The sequence below is a fragment of the Mobula hypostoma genome, chromosome 11, assembly GCF_963921235.1.
Source record: "Mobula hypostoma chromosome 11, sMobHyp1.1, whole genome shotgun sequence".
NCBI lineage: Eukaryota > Metazoa > Chordata > Chondrichthyes > Myliobatiformes > Myliobatidae > Mobula > Mobula hypostoma.
This window is the reverse complement of record NC_086107.1, coordinates 89,218,352-89,235,937: the sequence shown is the minus strand read 5'-3', so window position 1 is coordinate 89,235,937 and position 17,586 is coordinate 89,218,352. Positions and strand designations below refer to the sequence as shown.

General features: G+C 50.0%; 1 pseudogene; it reads left to right on the top strand.

Moving 5' to 3' along the window:
- Positions 1-78: 78 nt before the first annotated feature.
- LOC134353501 (integrin alpha-M-like) overlaps positions 79-17,586 on the top strand; it is a 68,202-nt pseudogene continuing 50,694 nt past the window's right edge.

Here is a 17,586-nt window from a genome sequence, read left to right as displayed (position 1 = left end):
CTGCTATTTCATTTTCCCCCAGTACTACTTCTCTAGCATCGTTTTCCAATGGACCAGTATCCACTTCTTTTACACTTCATGTATCTGAAGAAACTTTTTGTCACGGTCCTGTCTGTGAAGTCTACATTCTGGTTCACGGTCCAGTCCGTCGATTCCGTACTCCGGTTATTTCGTTTTTCCCTTTTTCCGTTGGGCGCCTTAACTGAGGCACCTGATTCTCGTCTGGGGCTGGCAACACAAATAGCTCTGGATTCCAGTGCTTCCTTGCGGATCGCCCCTGTCACAATCTCGTCAGAATCCCGTCGGAAACCCACTTCTAGTAGCTCGGTGTCGGTAACCTCGCTGGTCACCTGCCAGTCACCTCACCAGTAACCTCCTCGGACACCTCCCCTGTCACCTCGCCAGTCACCTCGCCAATAACCTCGCCAGACACTTCGTCTGCAACCACGTCAGAATCTCCGTCGTTAACCTGCTGGAGTGAAACTGGAGCCTTGTCGCGTCAGGGCAAGGAACAGTATATCGTTCTGTCGTTTTGTTTCGTTGTGTCCTCGCCTTCGCTAGGTAGTTCCGGCCATTTGCCGCTACCTTGAGTTGAAAACTGTCTCTTTGGGTCCTCACTTTCGCTAGGTAGGTCCAGCCGTTTTCTGCTACTTTCAGTTGGGAACAGTCTCTTTGTGTCCGTGTCTCCGCTGGGTAGGTCCGGCCGTTTGCCGCTACCTTGAGTAGAGTACTGTCAGTTCGTGTTTCAGTGTTCTGTGTATAAGTAGAGTCCCAGCCCTATGTCCTGTACCTAAGGAGAGGTTCTGGCTCGGTGTTCCGTGTCTAAGAGGAGTCCCAGCCCCAAGTCCTGTATCTAAGGAAGGGTCCCGGCTCTGTGTTCCGTGTTCCAAGACCAAGTTCAAGGCTTCGTGTTCCAGTCCAGTCCAAGTCAAAGCTTCATGTCCCAGTCCAGTCCAAGTCAAGCCGTTGGTTTCCAGTCCAGTCCAAATCAAGGCTTCGGGTTCCGGTCCCGTCCAAGTCTAGGCTTTGTGTTACAGCCCAATCCAAGTATAGGCTTCGTGTTCTAGTCCCTGTGCAGGGTCAAGCCTGATCCAAGTCCCAGTTCAGTGTCAAGTCCGATCCACGTCCCAGTCGAGTGTCAAATCCGATTCAAGACCCGGGTCCAACCCAAGATACTAGTCCCTAGTCCTAGCCTAGACCCAGCTTCCAAGTCCGAGTCAAGACCCAGGTTCTGGGTCTCAGTCAAGACTCAGGTTCCGAGTCTCAGCCAAGACCAAGGTTTCGAATCCCTGCTTAGACACTGGTTCGGAGTCCCAGCCTAGGTCCTGGTTCCGGAGTTCCGAGTTCCTAGTCCAGGCTTCTTGTTCTAAGTTCCACGTCCGGGTCCCGTGCCCCTAGTCCAAGTCCTAGCCCAGGCCCTGAGTCCCTGTCTCGTCCAGGGCCTGTGTCCGTGTCCAGCTACGCTTCTTCCCGCTTCTGCTTTGCTCTCTCCTTGATTTCCCTCTGATTAATCCTTGCTTCTCGACTTCCCTAGAATTCTGAATAAACATAATCCAGTTCCTAGTACTTCAGTGTCTGTGTCTTGCATTTGGGTCCGCTGCCAACGCACCCTTATGACACTTTTGGTATTCTCTGTAATATTATTGGTTAGCTTACCTTTGCATTCCATCTTTACATTCTTAAAGACGTTTTAGTTGCCTTCTGTTGGCTTTTAAGAACTTCACAATCGTCTAACTTCCTACTAGTCTTTGCTTTATTATATTCCTTCTCTTTGGCATTTATGTTGGCTTTGACTTGTAATGTTAGCCATGGTAGTGTAATCTTTCCTTTAGAATACTTCCTCTTTAGGATGTATATATCCTGTGCATTCCGAATTGCTTCGCGAAATTCCAGCCATTGCTGATCTGCCAGTGTTCTTTTCCAGTCAATTCTGGCCAACTCCACTCTCAAGCCTCTGTAATTCCATTTATACCCCTGTAATACTGATACATCTGACCTTAGCTTTTCCCTCTGCAATTTCAGGGTGAGTTCGATCATATTATAATCACTTTCCCTATGGGTTCTTGTACCTTAAAGTCTCTAATCAAATCTGGCTCATTGCACAACACCCAATCCAGAAAAGAGGATCCTTTTGTGGGCTCAACCACGAACTGTTCTAAAAGCCATCTCTTACGCACTCAAGGAATTACCCCTCCTGGAATTTAGCACCACCTGATTTTCCCAATCTACCGTATATTGAAATCTCCCATGACTATTGATAGTAAGATTGCCCTTTCGGCATGCATTTTCTATCCCCATTGTAATTTTTAGGCAACATCCTTACTACTGTTTTGAAGTCTGTATACAACTCCCATCAGGGTTTTTACCCCTGCAATTCCTTAGTTCTATCCACAATTAATCGACAGCTTCCCACCTTATGTTACCTCTTTCTAATGATTTGATTTCATTTTTTACCAACAAAGCAACTCCACCCCCTCTGCCTTCCTGCCTATCCTTTGGATTCGATGTGTATCCTTGGACACTAAGCTCTCAGCTATAATCTTTTCCCCATGATTCCAGGATGCCTACAACATCATACCTGCTGATCTGCAACTGTGGTGCAAGTTCATCTCTCATATTCCATATACTGCGTGCCTTCAGTACAACACGCATTCAATAGAACACCTTCATTACTGCACGCATTCAGTACAACACCTTCAGTACAACACGCATTCAGTACAGTACCCTTAGTCCTGTATTGATATTTCTCGATTTTGTCGCACCATGCTCAACCTTTTGATTCCTAACTTTGTCTGAAGTCTTACCAACATCTGCCTTCCACAAACTCTCCACTAATTGTTCTGGCGCTCTGGTTCCCATCCCCCCCCCCCCCCCCCGCACATCTAGTTTAAATCCTACCTTGCAGCATTAACAAATCTTCCCGCTAGGATATTAGTCCTCTTCCAGACCCTCTGTAGAGGTTCTGCCTTTCTTGGAGTGATGCAAGAATCTTATGCCTTCACTCCTGCACCAACTCCTTAGCGCCGTATTAATCTGTATATTATTTCTAGTTCTAGCCTTATTAGCGCGTGGCACGGGTAGTAACCCTGAGATCACAACCCTGGATGTTCTGCCCCTTAACTTAGTAAGTAACGCCCAGAAATCTCTATGCAGAACTTCGTCACTTATCCAAAAGTCATCCTACGATTTCGAGAGCGATTATCATACCAGATCTGCTCAGCAATTTGCCACCCTCATCTTATTTCATAGTCTGCGGTTTCTGTGGATATGACTCCTCCTTCTCCTCCGCCCCTCCCTCTCACTCTCCCCTCCGCCCCAGTCTTCCTGAGTCTTGCTGCCGGAATCCTACCTGAATGTCTCGCTGCAGGGTCTCTGTTCCATACCTGCTGGTCCGTGAGTCTTTGACCTCCCCCACCTTTGGGGAAAGGCGCTGGGAGAGAGGGTGGGAAATCGGAGAGCCTTGGCAGGTTGATTCTGTTAACGGAGAGACAGTGTGGACGTTTAATGATGTCTCATATCAGGAAAGCCCTTACCTCTTCACCACCCTCGCTCTATCCTTTCCCGTGCTCGTTTCTCCCCTCCCATTCTCCCATGCCCTCACGCTACCCTTACTCCACTATCTAGTCACGGTCCCCTCTCGTCTTCCCCATTTTGACTTCTCCCTACCTCCTGTCCGTCGCTCTACCCTCCTTCTATTCCGCTTCCTCCCCTCTCCTTTCCCTCCGCTCTCCTATCATTCTCCTCCCTCCAATCTCTTCCTTCTCCCTCCACCTATTCCCCCACCCTCGCTCTCGTCTCTCCATTCCCTCCCTCCATCTCTTTCTCTCCCCTTCCCGTCGTTTCTCTCTCTCTCTTTTCCCTTCCTTTCTCCATCGCCATCCACCTCTCCCACCGCTCACCCTCAGTCCATCCCCATCCATCCCCCTCTCGCTCCTCTCTCTCTCTCTCTCTCTCTCTCTCTCTCTCTCGCTCGCTCGCTCTCTCTCTCTCTCTCTTCATGCCCTACTCCCTCACCCTCTTCTTTCATCCCCTTTCACCCAAGGCCGTCTCTCCCCTCTCCCTGTTTCATCTCTCTCGGTCACTTCGCCACCCACTTCTCCTCCCTTCGCCTTCCCCCTCACTCCCACCCCTTTCCTCACCTTCTCCCTCCATCCCTCCCTCCCAAGGTTCTCTTTCCCACTCCCTCCTCTCGCCCCTCTCTCCCTACTACAGCATTACCCTCCCCTTCTCCCTCTGTCCCTCCCCTCCCTACGACCCTCCCTTTCTCTGTTCCTCTGTTGCAGTTTTCCGGCCGGTCTCAGCTCGGTTTCGCAAAGGAAGAAACAGCGACTCCGTTTCTCCAGCTTGTCAGCCGTGGAACGCCTCTCAGCCGGAGAGAGTATGTTTACTTGCCGTCCTTTCTTTCCGTTCCCCGCCGCCTAACAGCGGTATAGATGCTATCCCTGAGCCTGTGGGACGCGCTTTCCCGACTTTTCAACAGTATCTTTGGCCCGATGGGAGACTGGTGAAGAGAGAATGTCCGGGGTGGGAGGTTTATGTTGTTGGCTGCTTTTACGAGGCAGCGGGCAGTGTGGACCGGACCTTGGAAGGGAGGCTGATTTACGCGATGTGCTGAACTGTGTCCACAGATCTGTGTTTTCATGTGATCACTGGCAGAGCACTTGCCGTATCAAGCCATAATAGGATGCTTTCTCTGGTGTATCGATTGTTTAAAAATCCATGCGTGACAATTTGGGGAGAATGTTCCTTTAGCTTCCTGAGTCAGTGGAGGCACTGGTGAACTTTCCTGGCCATGGCGGCGACCTGTTGGACGAAGACAAGCCATTTGCTCCTTGGAACCTGAACCTGAACTCCTTCGACCTCAGCATCATTGACGTAGACAGGAACATGTGCATCCAGCCCTCGTCTTGTATCATGGTCCGGTCCGTTAAATCCGCATTCCGGTTCACGGTCCGGTTCATCAAGCCTTAGTCCGGGTTTTCCTGATTTCCCTTGCTCCATTGGGTGCCTTAATTGAGGCACCCGATTCTGGTTTTGGGCTGGCACATAAATACCTCTCAAACCAAAGATTCCCTGCTGGACTGTTCCCATCCCCTCCCCATCTGAATCCATGACAGTTTCCTCGACGGTTTCCTCGCCAGTCGCCTCGTCCCTGCATTCTAGAAATCATCCCGGCCCTGCTTCCTAGAGAGCGTCCCGGCCCTGCCTCTCAGAAAGCGTCCCGGCCCTGCGCCCTAGGAGGGTCCAGGGTCTGTACCCAAAAGCCTAATCAAACCGAGCCCAAGAATCGAGCCAAACCTAGTCCAAGAGCCACGTCCTGTGCTGGAGTTCCCTCATCCTGTGCTGGAGTTCCCTTGTCCTGTGCTGGAGTTCTCTCGTCCTGTGCTGGAGTTTCCTCGTCCTGTGCTGGAGTTCCCTCGTCCCGTCCAGGAGTCTCTTGTCCTGTCAACGAGTCTCTCCTCCTGTTCAGGAGTCCCTCGTCGAGTCCAAGCCACGTCCAAAAACCTCGTCTAGCCCAAGCCACCTCCGCGAACCTCGTCTACTCCAAGCCACGTCCAAGAACCTCGTCCAGTCCAAGCCACGTTCAAGTACCTCGCCTAGTCCAAGCCAAGCCCTAGAACCACGTCTTGTCTAAGCCTAGTCCAGGAATCTCGTCCTGTACAAGTCAACGCTTTGTGTTCTCGTCATGCCCATGTGTCTCGTCCTGTTCAGGAGTTCCACGTCCAGTCCTGTAGCCTAGCCACGTCCAGTCCTGTAGCCACGTCTTGTCCTCGCCTAATTCCGGGATCCGAGCCCGAGTCAAGACCCAGGTTCCGGATCCCTGTCCAGTCTTTGGCTCGGAATCCTAGCCCATGCTCCTAGTTCCAAGTTCCTTGTCCTGGTTCCGCTTTCCTAGACTTGGACCTAGCCCAGGCCCGATGTCCTTGTCTCGTCCATGGCCTGTGTCTATGTCCAGCGTCGTTTCTTCCTGACTCCCTTTACGTTCTTGATAAACCTTGTCCTGTTCCTAGTACTTCAGATCTGCGTCTTGCATTTAGGTCCGCTCCCAACATCCCCTTATGACGTCTCGAGACCAATGGGCAGCTCTTTTGTGCTGTAAGGACACCGTTTCACTAAGCTTTCTGTCGCCTTCCTGTCCACCAACTCAGCGTTATTTAAGATAAAGTTCATTAAGGCAGAGTCATCCGCAAACTTATGTGAAGTTAGAGCATTTGTAGTTATGCGTGTACAGGAATTAAATTTAGTGGGAGTGGCGGAATCTTAGCTGCGGTGGGCACCAGTGTCAAAAATAATCTGGCGGAGGTGCTGCTGCCTGTTCTTATTGATTGTGTTGTATTGAGTGCATAGTGGACATCGAGAAACGGTCACCGTGGTTCGGATTGGCCAAAGTGCGGAGTGAGAGACACTGAAGCCGATCGATAGTTCACAAAACTTTAATGCGAACAGTGCTCAAGGGAAAATAAAACAATAAACGCTAGGCCAAACGGGGCCGTTAACTAAAACTCTCAAGCGGGACAACAAAGCCTACACTGCGGCTGAAAAGAACATCTAATTTTCAAACGAATACCACGAGCCTTCAGAGCCAGTTGACCCCACAGTCCAATTTCTCAGCCAAGGCAAAAGCGAAGCGTTTGATATGCTCTGACCAAATCTCGACAAGCACAATGACGACAAGTGTGGAGTTAAATACTATCACGATTAAATAATAAGTAGCTGACACGTGCAAATCCACAAGCGCAATTGCCGTATCTACTGCGCTGCCGAATCCGTGGTTTATGACAGAAAGACCATCAAAGCTTACAAAGTGATCTGGAATAGATGGGGAAATGGGTTGAAAAATGGCAGATGCAATTTCATGCAGAGAAGATGAGATATTGCAATCTGGGAGGACAAGCCAGGTTAGGACCTATATACTGATAGGTTGGGTGGGGGTGTGTGTGGGGGGGGGGTACACTGGGTGTAGTAAAACGAAAAGATCTGGGAATGCAGATCCATAGGTCCTTGCAAGTGGCGTCATGGGTAGATAGAGTCATAAAGAAAGCGTTTAGCACATTGACATTTGTATATCAGAGTATTGAGTACAGGAGTTGAAGTGTTATATTGAAATTGTGCTAGACAATGGAGTGACCAGAACAGTACTCGAACACCAACGTCTTGTGCAATCTATAAAGTTGAGACAGTGCAGAGAAGAATTACAAGGATTTTATCGGGGCGTGGATCTGACGTAAACGGAAACGTTTGAGGAGATTCAGTACGTCACCAAAGACACTTCGAAGATTTCATCCGAAGTTTAGAGGAGAGCATTCTAACTGGTTGCCTCGCCGCCTAATACGGAGGGGGGCCACTGAATGGGATCAGAAAAAGCTGTAGAACGTTGTAAACACAGCCATCTCCATCAAGGCCACTAGCCTCTCCTCACCAGGACACCTTCTAAAGGCGATGCCTCAAAAAGGTGCCATGCATCATAAAGGACTTTCATCGCCCAGGGACATACCCTCTTCTCATTACTACCATCAAGGAGGTGATACAGGAGCCTGCAGACTCACAGTCAAGGTTTTAGGAGCAGCTTCTTCCCCATCGCCATCAGATTTCAGAATGAGCAATGAACACATTAACATTTCTTCAGTATTTCATCTTTCTCTGCACTAATTTAATTTAATTGCTAATATATATTTTTCTTATTTTAAGTCATAGTATGTCGATGGTATTAAACATGATTCTGATTCCAAGGATTGAATAAGTTAGGACTTTATTCCCTAGTTCGGAGGAGAATGAAGGGAGATCTAATAGACCTGTAGAAAGTGATTCGTGGAGTAGATAGGACGAGTACTACCAGGCTTCCACGGATGCTGGGAGAGACTAGTATTAGAAGCTACAGGTGTAGGATGAAAGGTGGAATATTTGAGGGAAATCTGAGAGGGAACTTCACTTAGAGGTGGTACAGATGTGAGAGTACTGGTAAAGGTTCAACTGAAACATTTAAGAAAAGTTTGGTTCGGTCCATGAAGGGGTATGGACTTACATACTGCAGATAAATAGATCCAGATATTCGAGGCCGACATGGGATAGCTGTGCTGACGGGCCCGTTTCCGCGTACTAGTGCTCTATGGCTCTTAAGTCAAATATTCAGTTGCAGATAGAGGTGCTGAGACCAAGGTTGACGAGTTTGGTGACGAGATTGCTTGGAATTGTGAGGATGAGTGAGAGTGGAGCAGACGGAGGGGGTATTTTGCGGGGAAAGTGGAGAAGGATAGGGGTCGGGGAAAGCGCAATGATTAACGCATCCAGTACCTGTTGGTGTGTCCATCTCTCACAGTCTTCCTGTTCTGCAGAGGTTTCAATATCGATTCCCGAAACCCAACGATCCATCGGCAGGAGGGAAGGCGAGGAAGGAGTGGTGAAGACAGAGGAGGGAAAAGAGGGAGGTAGGGGAAGTGAGGTGGGATGGGTGGAGGGGCGTTGAGGGATTGGTGAAGATGAAGGAAGGGGGAGGGAAGGAGTGAGGTGAAGGTGTAGGGGCATTCAAGGCGGAGGAACGTTGAGGGGTTGGTGAACAGAGAGAAGGTGTTGTGGATGGGGCGGTGGGGAGGGCGGGGTGGAGGGTCAGTACTAGGGGCGGTGCGTAGCGAGAGTGAGGGAGTGGCGGTGAGGAAGATGGGCGCTAAGGAGGAGGGGTGGATTGCGTCCTGCGCAAGCATCGCCAACACCGATTGATCTGTTCCTCTTCCCCCTCAGTCAGCGATAAGATAATCTTTACAGCCCCCCCCCCCCCCCCGCGGCCGACTCATCCGGAATAGGGAGCGGCGCCGTGTACAGCTGTCATGTCCGGAGCAGGGTGTGTGACCTCCTCCGCACCCCAGGTTAGTGGTGTGGAATCCCCACCTCCTCCGTCACCCATAAACACTCCGTCCAAACCACCAGCACTCTCATCCACAAGCCCCACCCCTCCGACCAAGCCCCCACTCCGTCTGTCCAAATTCGCACACCCCGGCGTCTTAAACGCCCTACGTATAGACACTCACGCCCCCGACAGTTCAAACCTTCATCCGTCCAATTCTTCACTCTACCCCGTACTGAAAAAGCCACCTCCTCAGTCAAAACCTCCACACATCCAAAGCAACCCTTGTCCAAACCACGCCACCCTACGTCGAACCCCAATCACACTCCGGCCGTCTCCAACACCCTTTTTCAAAACCTCTAACCTCTCCATCCTCAATCCTCCTCCCATCTTGTGAAACCACCACCTCTTTGTCTAAACCAGAATACCATTCCACTACGTCCAAGACACAACCATCATTCGTCAAAGCCCCCACCTCACCCCATCGGTCCTCAAAGCCCCATCGCACAGTACACCAACCGTCCTTAAAACCTCGCCTTCCATCCTTAAATTCGCACCCCTCTCCATCCAAACCATCAAAACCGTCCGTCCTAGAACACAGACCCTCCGTCTAAATCACAACTTCCCGTACAGGAGTCGCACCTCCTCCATCCTGAACCTCCCCACCGCCCAACACCTAGCCCATCCGTCCAACAACTACCTCCTCGGTCCAACACCCATCTCCTCCATCCTCAATACCCACGCCCCCCCGTCCAACACCCCACACATTCTGACTAAACGACCGCTCCCTTCCATCCGAAATCTCACGCCCCTCCCTTTCAAACTCCAAAATCCATCTTTCCAATTTCCCTCCCCTCCATCCTCAAACAGTTACACCTTGCCGTCTTGTTGACCTGTTCGTCGGCCCTAAAGATTCTAATCTGAAGTTTGCTCGTGGTGTGGGGGTGCGGCGCGGTGTTGCCTCTGCATTCGAGTAGCCGCCTGTTCCCTCCGGCTGCTGCTGACACGCCACGTGTTTGTGACTCATTCCTCATGTTCGCCGGGCGTCCATGTCCGTGCGCTGGGTCTAGTAGTGTCCACCGCTCTCAATGCCAGCGAACCACAGCTACTGGTAGGTGCGATCAGGCAACCACGCCCTCCTCACGGACCCTCCCTTTACGCCCTATATCCCCCTTGCAGAACCACCCTCCTCATTGCCCATCCCTTTCCATCGTTCCTCGTCGCCCATCCCTCCTCCCCTTCCCGGCTCACCGCTCTTCCCATCACCTTTTCATCGCCGCTCCTCCCTCCTCGCGAACAATCCTTTCTCTCAATTCCACCCACAACGTCGCCACTCTCTCTCACTTCATCCTCGCCGCCCACCCTTGCACTACCTATGTTGTCACATCCTGACCATTCTCCCTCTCTCCCGGAAAGGTATGTTCACCCGCCCTGTCCTGCAGATGCGGCGAGAATACCCACGTGAACGGAATGTGCTACCAGTTCGACGGGACCCTCGACGACACCCAATACCGGACACCAGCATTCGAATGTAGCCATAGCAACGTCAGGGAAGGAGCAGGTCACAGAGAAAGGAAATGGTGTAGGGGAGGAAGGGGTGACGGGAACGGGGAGGGAAGGGATTATGAAATCGGGGAGAGCGAATGGATCAGGAGCGGCTTATGAGAGGGAACGGTCACATTGACGGAGTTGGGAGTAAGGGGGAAGGGGACACAGAGAAAGAAGTGTAGGGAAGGGTAGGGCTCACAACGAAATGGGAAGTGTAGGGGAGGGAGGGTGTCTCGGAGACGGGGGGTGGGGGTAGCGATGTAAGAGAAGTAGGGATTTGTAGAACCAGGACTTCCTTACCACCATATTTGACATACAGGCTTTCGCGACGTCAAGGTAGACGTGGCCTTTCTGATCAATGGCTCTGGAAGCATCAACAACAATGACTTCGGGGTCATGAACGATTTTATCCTGAATGTCTTTAAACAGTTGAAAGGGAAGAACGCACAGGTGGGTCTGTCTTTCACCTTCAGCGCGCCGTGTCACTAACCGTGTCCTCGTTGAATTTATTGCAAATTCTTCCCACTGTTGCCCAGTGATCCCGCTCCCTCAGAGCCCTTTATCCCCACTGACGTTAAACCATCTCCCTCACCCCGTCCCTCAGTGACTCTTCTTCCCCAAAACCGTGTCACTAACTGTATCCCCACTAACATAAGTGCAGCTCCCTCACACCGTCTCCCAGTCACACATCTATCCAGCGCCCCGTGGCACTCATCCAATCCTGCGCACAGTTTGCCCTCCTGAAATTCTCGGAGGAGGTGCGGACTGAGTTCAGCTTCAAGGACTTTCGCTAGAGCACAAATCAGGAATGGCTTGCTCGACGCATCCAGCAGATCAATAGCCTCACCTATACACTCAGCGGGATCAAATACCTGCGTAAGTTTAACTCCGGGGTTATGTGAGAAGGAAGGTGTAAATAGTGTAAAAGGGGGTGCCTTCGAGGACCAAGTGGGGTATAATGTAGGGTGCTGTTACGAAGAGGTGGATGGATGGAGGAGAGGAACGGTCTCTGAAACGGGAGGCGTGTAGATGAGCGAGGGGGTCACTGGGACGGGGAGTGGTGTAGGGGAGGGAGGAGTTTACTGAGTCGGCGGTAGTGGGGGCGGCACGGGGTTTCTCAGACGGAATCGGGAATGTTTCTGATTCCTGTGTCCCACTCTGTCAGGGAAAAGATCTTTCAAAAAGTAGTTGGCGCCAGGCCCGAGGCAAAAAGAATGATGATTGTAATCGCAGACGGTGAATCTAATAACCCGGACATTAATTTTGCCGCGGCCATACAAGCGGCAGAGTCCAAGAATATTGTTCGGTACGCAATTGGGGTGAGACACCGGGCGTTGAACAGACCACCTTCTCCCAACCAACACCACCCCGGCCACGCATCGGACGTCGGTCGCACTGTGCTCTCCTCACACTAGGCACACAACCAGGCACTGAGCATTCGACATACCAGCTTCTCCCCCAACGCCACCTCTCCCCGGGTCTGAGACCCCAGGCACACGGTCGTCTCTCCCCACCCCGGCACTTCTCTGTCGCTGGAACCGGGCGTCGGGCACACAACCTCCTTGCTATATTCCTCAGGTTGGTGACGTTTTCGACCATCATCGCGGAAAGAAGAATCTGAAAATCATAGCGTCACGTCCATCCAAAGGTTTTGTCTTCCAAGTGAATAGCTACACGGCTCTGAAGGAGATCGAGGAATCTCTGAAAGAGAATTTTTTTTGCTATTGAAGTTATGAGATGTTGCGCTGATAGTTTCTCCTCCTACCTCTCTCCCGCGCCTCCATCCTCATCACCGTCTTCCCCCCTCTCGGTCCTTCTCTGCCTACTCAACCCCATCTGACCCCTCTCTCCCCGTCTCCATATCTTCCCTCTCCCTCTGATTTTATCTCCCCTCACTTCCCACTCTCCATCTCCTCATCTCATCATTCCACCCTCTTTTCCCACGACTTCCTCTTCCACTTCTCCCTCTGTCTGTCTCCCCCACTTCACCCCTATCTCCCCACACTCTCTCTTTCTCCTCCCTCTCACCCACCCCGTCACGATATCCCTTCCCCTCTTTCCTCCTTCCTCCATTTCCACTCTCGCTCTCTGCATCCATCTACCCTCTCTTTCCCTCTCTCTCCATCTATGACCCTTCTCCTAGTTAAACATAGTTTGGCCGGGGAATGGGAACCGACTGAGAGGTCAGAGAATAGTGCAGTTGATATACAGAACAGATGGAGCCTGGGGAGAAACTGAGGAAGGGCAGGCAGTGGAAACGGCATAAATGCAGTCAGTTGGATGGGTTGAAATGTGTCTATTTTAATGCAAGAAGTATCCGAAACAGTGGTGATGAACCTAGAGCGTTGGTCCTTACGTGGAACTACCATGTTGCGTCCGTGAAAGGAACTTGGCCGTCCCAAGGATAGGGATGTTTGCTGGAGATTCCAGGATTTAGGTGTTTCAGGAAGGACATGGAGCGATGTAAAAGTAGTGGGTAGTATCATTGCTAATCAGGGATACAGTCACAGCTGCAGCGACAGTGGACCTCGTGGAAGAATCATCCACTGCGTCAGCGTGGGTGGAAGTCAGAAACAGGAATGGAGCAATCACTCGATTGGGGGTACTCGATAGATACACCCCCAGTAGCAACAGGGTCATTGCAGTGCATACCGGGGTGGGGGGAAGATTTTGGAAAAATGCAAAAATAATAGAGTTGCTGTCATGGCCGACTTCAACATTACTGATATTGATTAACGCAAAAGGTTTACATGGGACAGAATTTGTTATGTGTGCCCAGGAAGGTTTCTTGATAAAATATGTACACAGACGATTAAAGGAAATTTCATTCTAGCTATGGTACTCGGCAGTAAACCTGGTCAGGTGACAGATATATCGGTCGGTGATCATTTCCGAGACAATAACCACAACGCCTAATCATTTACTATAACCTTAGGTAGGAACAGGAGCAGAGGGTATGGGAAAATATTTAATTGGGGATCGGCGAATTAAGATGCAATTAGGCTGGAATTCAGGAGATTAAATTGGGAACAGATGTACTCAGGGAAAATGCAGAACAGAAATGTGAATGTTGTTTAGGGGGCACTCGCCGTAGTCTCTAGCTAGGCTTGTCCCACTAAGGAAGGGAAAGTACGGTAGGGTGAAGGGACCGTGGTTAACAAAAGACATCGAAACATAGAAACATAGAAAACCTACAGCACAATACAGGCCTTTCGGCCCGCAATGCAATGCTGTGCCGAACATGCACTTACTTTAGAAATGACGTAGGGTTACCTATAGCCCTCTATTTTTCTGAGCTCCATCTACCTATCCAGGAGGCTCTTAAAAGACCCTATCGTATCCGCCTCCGCCACCATCGCCGGCAGCTCATTCCACGAACTCACCACTTTCTGCGTAAAATACTTACCACTAACATCTCCTCTAGACCTCCTTCCAAGCACCTTAAAACTGTGCCCTCTCGTGGTCGCAATTTCATTCCTGGGAAAAAGCCTTTGACTATCCACATGATCAATGCCTCTCATCAGCTTATACACGTGGAACATTAGTCAAGAGGATGGAGAAAACATAGAACAGAACAACATAGGATGCGTTTCTGGAAGCAAGGATCAGACAGGTCTCTGGTGAGTTACAGGGTAGCCAGGAAGGAGCTGTGTAATGGAGAGGAGAGCCAGTAGGGAACCTGAGAAGGTCTTGGCAAGTAGGATTAAGAAACCCCGCAAGGCGTTCTACACACGTGATGAACAGGAAGATGACTAGAGTGAGGGCAGGTCTGATCTGCGAAAGAAGAGGGATAACGTGCCTAGAGTCGAGGGAGGTAAGGGAAGTCCTTAATGAATACTTTGCTTCAGTATTCACAAGCGAGAAGGATTTTGTGGAATGTCAAGGCATCTTGAATGGAGGCTAATGTGCTAGAACGTGTCGACGTTAAGAAAGATGAACTGGAACTTCTGCAAAACATTTGGATAGATAGAGCCCTGGGGCCAGTCTGGATATACCCGGGGTTTATCCAGGAAGCGAGGTAAGAGACTGTCTTTGCCAATAATCTTTGCCATAATAGTAATAGCGGAAGGTTGGAGGATAGCGAATGTTATTCATCTGTTGAAGAAGGATAATCGGGCTATTTCTGGGAAGTATAGACCATTGAGTCTTATATCAACGGATGGTTCTTAGGGATAGTCAGCTTTGTGAGGGGCAGATCATGCCTCAGGAATTTGATTGAATTCTTTGAGGGTGTGTCAAAAGTCATGAGTGCGGAGTATATGGCTTTTAGTAAGGTTTTTGATAAGGTTTCTCATGGTACGTTCATTCAGAAAGTCGGGAGTCATGGGATTCATGGAGATGGAGAGTATTCTGCCTGTTGGTCGGTGACTAGTGGTGTTCTAGGACCTCTACTCTTTTTTGATTTTTATAAATGACTTGGATGAGGAAGTGGAAGGGCAGGGTTGCAGATGACACAAAGGGTGTTTGTGCTGGGGATAGTGTGTAAGGTTGACAAGAAGGCGTTGATAAAATGCAGAACTGCTCTGCAAAGTGGCAGATTGAGTGCGGCTTGGAAGATTGTAAGTAATTCACTTTGAAAGGTCGAATTAGAACGCAGAGTATAGGATTAATGGTAGGATTCTTAGTAGTGTGAAGGAACAGTGAATTCGTGTGGTCCACGTCTAGATGCTAGTTAAGAAGGCATTGTCATTCATTAGTCAGGGGTTGAACATTGAACATAAAACATAGAAATCTACAGTACATTACAGGTCCTTCGACCCACAATCTTGTGCTGACCATGAAACCTCTAGAAACTCACTAGAATTTCCCTACTGCATAGCCTTCTATTTTTCTAAGTTCCACCTACCTAAGATTGTATCCGCCCTATTGTATCTTGAGTTCTAAAACCGTGAGGGAACATCGCTGGTCTATAAAATCTAGCTGTACCACACGGAGAATTTTGTTCAGTTCTGGTCGGCTCATTATAGGAAAGACGTGTAAACTTCAAGGGTACGCAGAGAAGACTTACCAGGGTATTGTCCGGATTTGAGAGATTAGGTTGAGGGAACTTGGGCTTTTCACTCGGGAGCGAAAAAGAATAAGAGTCGACTTTATAGGGGTGCATAAGATGGCAAGAAACACAAAAACAGTCGGCAGCCAGAGACTCTTCCCCAGCGCAGAAACGGTTAGTACGAAAGGGCATACAATTCTAAGGAGATTGGAGGAAACTATGGGTGGGGAAAGACAGGAGTAGAGTTGTGGGTGAATGGAATACGCTTCCAAAGGTGGTGGTAGAAGCAAGGATATTTAACAGACTCTTACAGAGGCAAACAACAGGAATTCTGCAGATGCTGGAAATTCAAGCAACACACATCAAAGTTGCTGGTGAACGCAGCAGGCCAGGCAACATCTGTAGGAAGAGGTGCAGTCGACGTTTCAGGCCGAGACCCTTCGTCAGGACTAACTGAAGGAAGAGTGAGTAAGGGATTTGAAAGTTGGAGGGGGAGGGGGAGATCCAAAATGATAGGAGAAGACAGGAGGGGGAGGGATAGAGCCAAGAACTGGACAGGTGATAGGCAAAAGGGGATACGAGAGGATCATGGGACATGAGGTCCGGGAAGAAAGACAAGGGGGGGGGTCCCAGAGGATGGGCAAGAGGTATATTCAGAGGGACAGAGGGAGAAAAAGGAGAGTGAGAGAAAGAATGTGTGCATAAAAATAAGTAACAGATGGGATACGAGGGGGAGGTGGGGCCTAGCGGAAGTTAGAGAAGTCAATGTTCATGCCATCAGGTTGGAGGCTACCCAGACGGAATATAAAGTGTTGTTCCTCCAACCTGAGTGTGGCTTCATCTTTATAGTAGAGGAGGCCGTGGATAGACATGTCAGAATGGGAATGGGATGTGGAATTAAAATGTGTGGCCACTGGGAGATCCTGCTTTCTCTGGCGGACAGAACATAGATGTTCAGCAAAGCGGTCTCCCAGTCTGCGTCGGGTCTCGCCAATATATAAAAGGCCACAACGGGAGCACCGGACGCAGTATATCACCCCAGTCGACTCACAGGTGAAGTGATGCCTCACCTGGAAGGACTGTTTGGGGCCCTGAATGGTGGTAAGGGAGGAAGTGTAAGGGCATGTGTAGCACTTGTTCCGCTTACACGGATAAGTGCCAGGAGGGAGATCAGTGGGGAAGGATGGGGGGGACGAATGGACAAGGGAGTTGCGTAGGGAGTGATCCCTGCGGAATGCGGGGGGGGGGAGGGAAAAGATGTGCTTATGGTGGGATCCCGTTGGAGGTGGCGGAAGTTACGGAGAATAATATGTTGGACCCGGAGGCTGGTGGGATGGTAGGTGAGGACCAGGGGAACCCTATTCCTAGTGGGGTGGCGGGAGGGTGGAGTGAGAGCAGATGTACGTGAAATGGGGGAGATGCGTTTCAGAGCAGAGTTGATAGTGGAGGAAGGGAAGTCCCTTTCTTTAAAAAAAGGAAGACATCTCCCTCGTCCTAGAATGAAAAGCCTCATCCTGAGAGCAGATGCGGCGGAGACGGAGGAATTGCGAGAAGGGGATGGCGTTTTTGCAAGAGACAGGGTGAGAAGAGGAATAGTCCAGATAGCTGTCAGAGTCAGTAGGCTTATAGTAGACATCAGTGGATAAGCTGTCTCCAGAGACAGAGACAGAAAGATCTAGAAAGGGGAGGGAGGTGTCGGAAATGGACCAGGTAAACTTGAGGGCAGGGTGAAAGTTGGAGGCAAAGTGAATAAAGTCAACGAGTTCTGCATGCGTGCAGGAAGCAGCGCCAATGCAGTCGTTGATGTAGCGAAGGAAAAGTGGGGGACAAATACCAGAATAGGCATGGAACATAGATTGTTCCACAAAGCCAACAAAAAGGCCGGCATAGCTAGGACCCATACGGGTGCCCATAGCTACACCTTTAGTTTGGAGCAAGTGGGAGGAGCCAAAGGAGAAATTTTTAAGCGTAAGGACCAATTCCGCTAGACGGAGCAGAGTGGTGGTAGAGGGGAACTGAGTAGGCACACGGATGAAAATAAAATGGAGAGCTAAGTGGAAGAGAAATGATTAATTGATTTTAGAGTAGCTTAAATGTTGGCAGCAAAACATCATGAGCTGAAGGTGTTACATCTGTGTTGTAATGTTCTATTTTCTTCTCGTGTCTCCGTCACCCCGTTATGAATGGGGGTGATCTCACTGAAATCTAT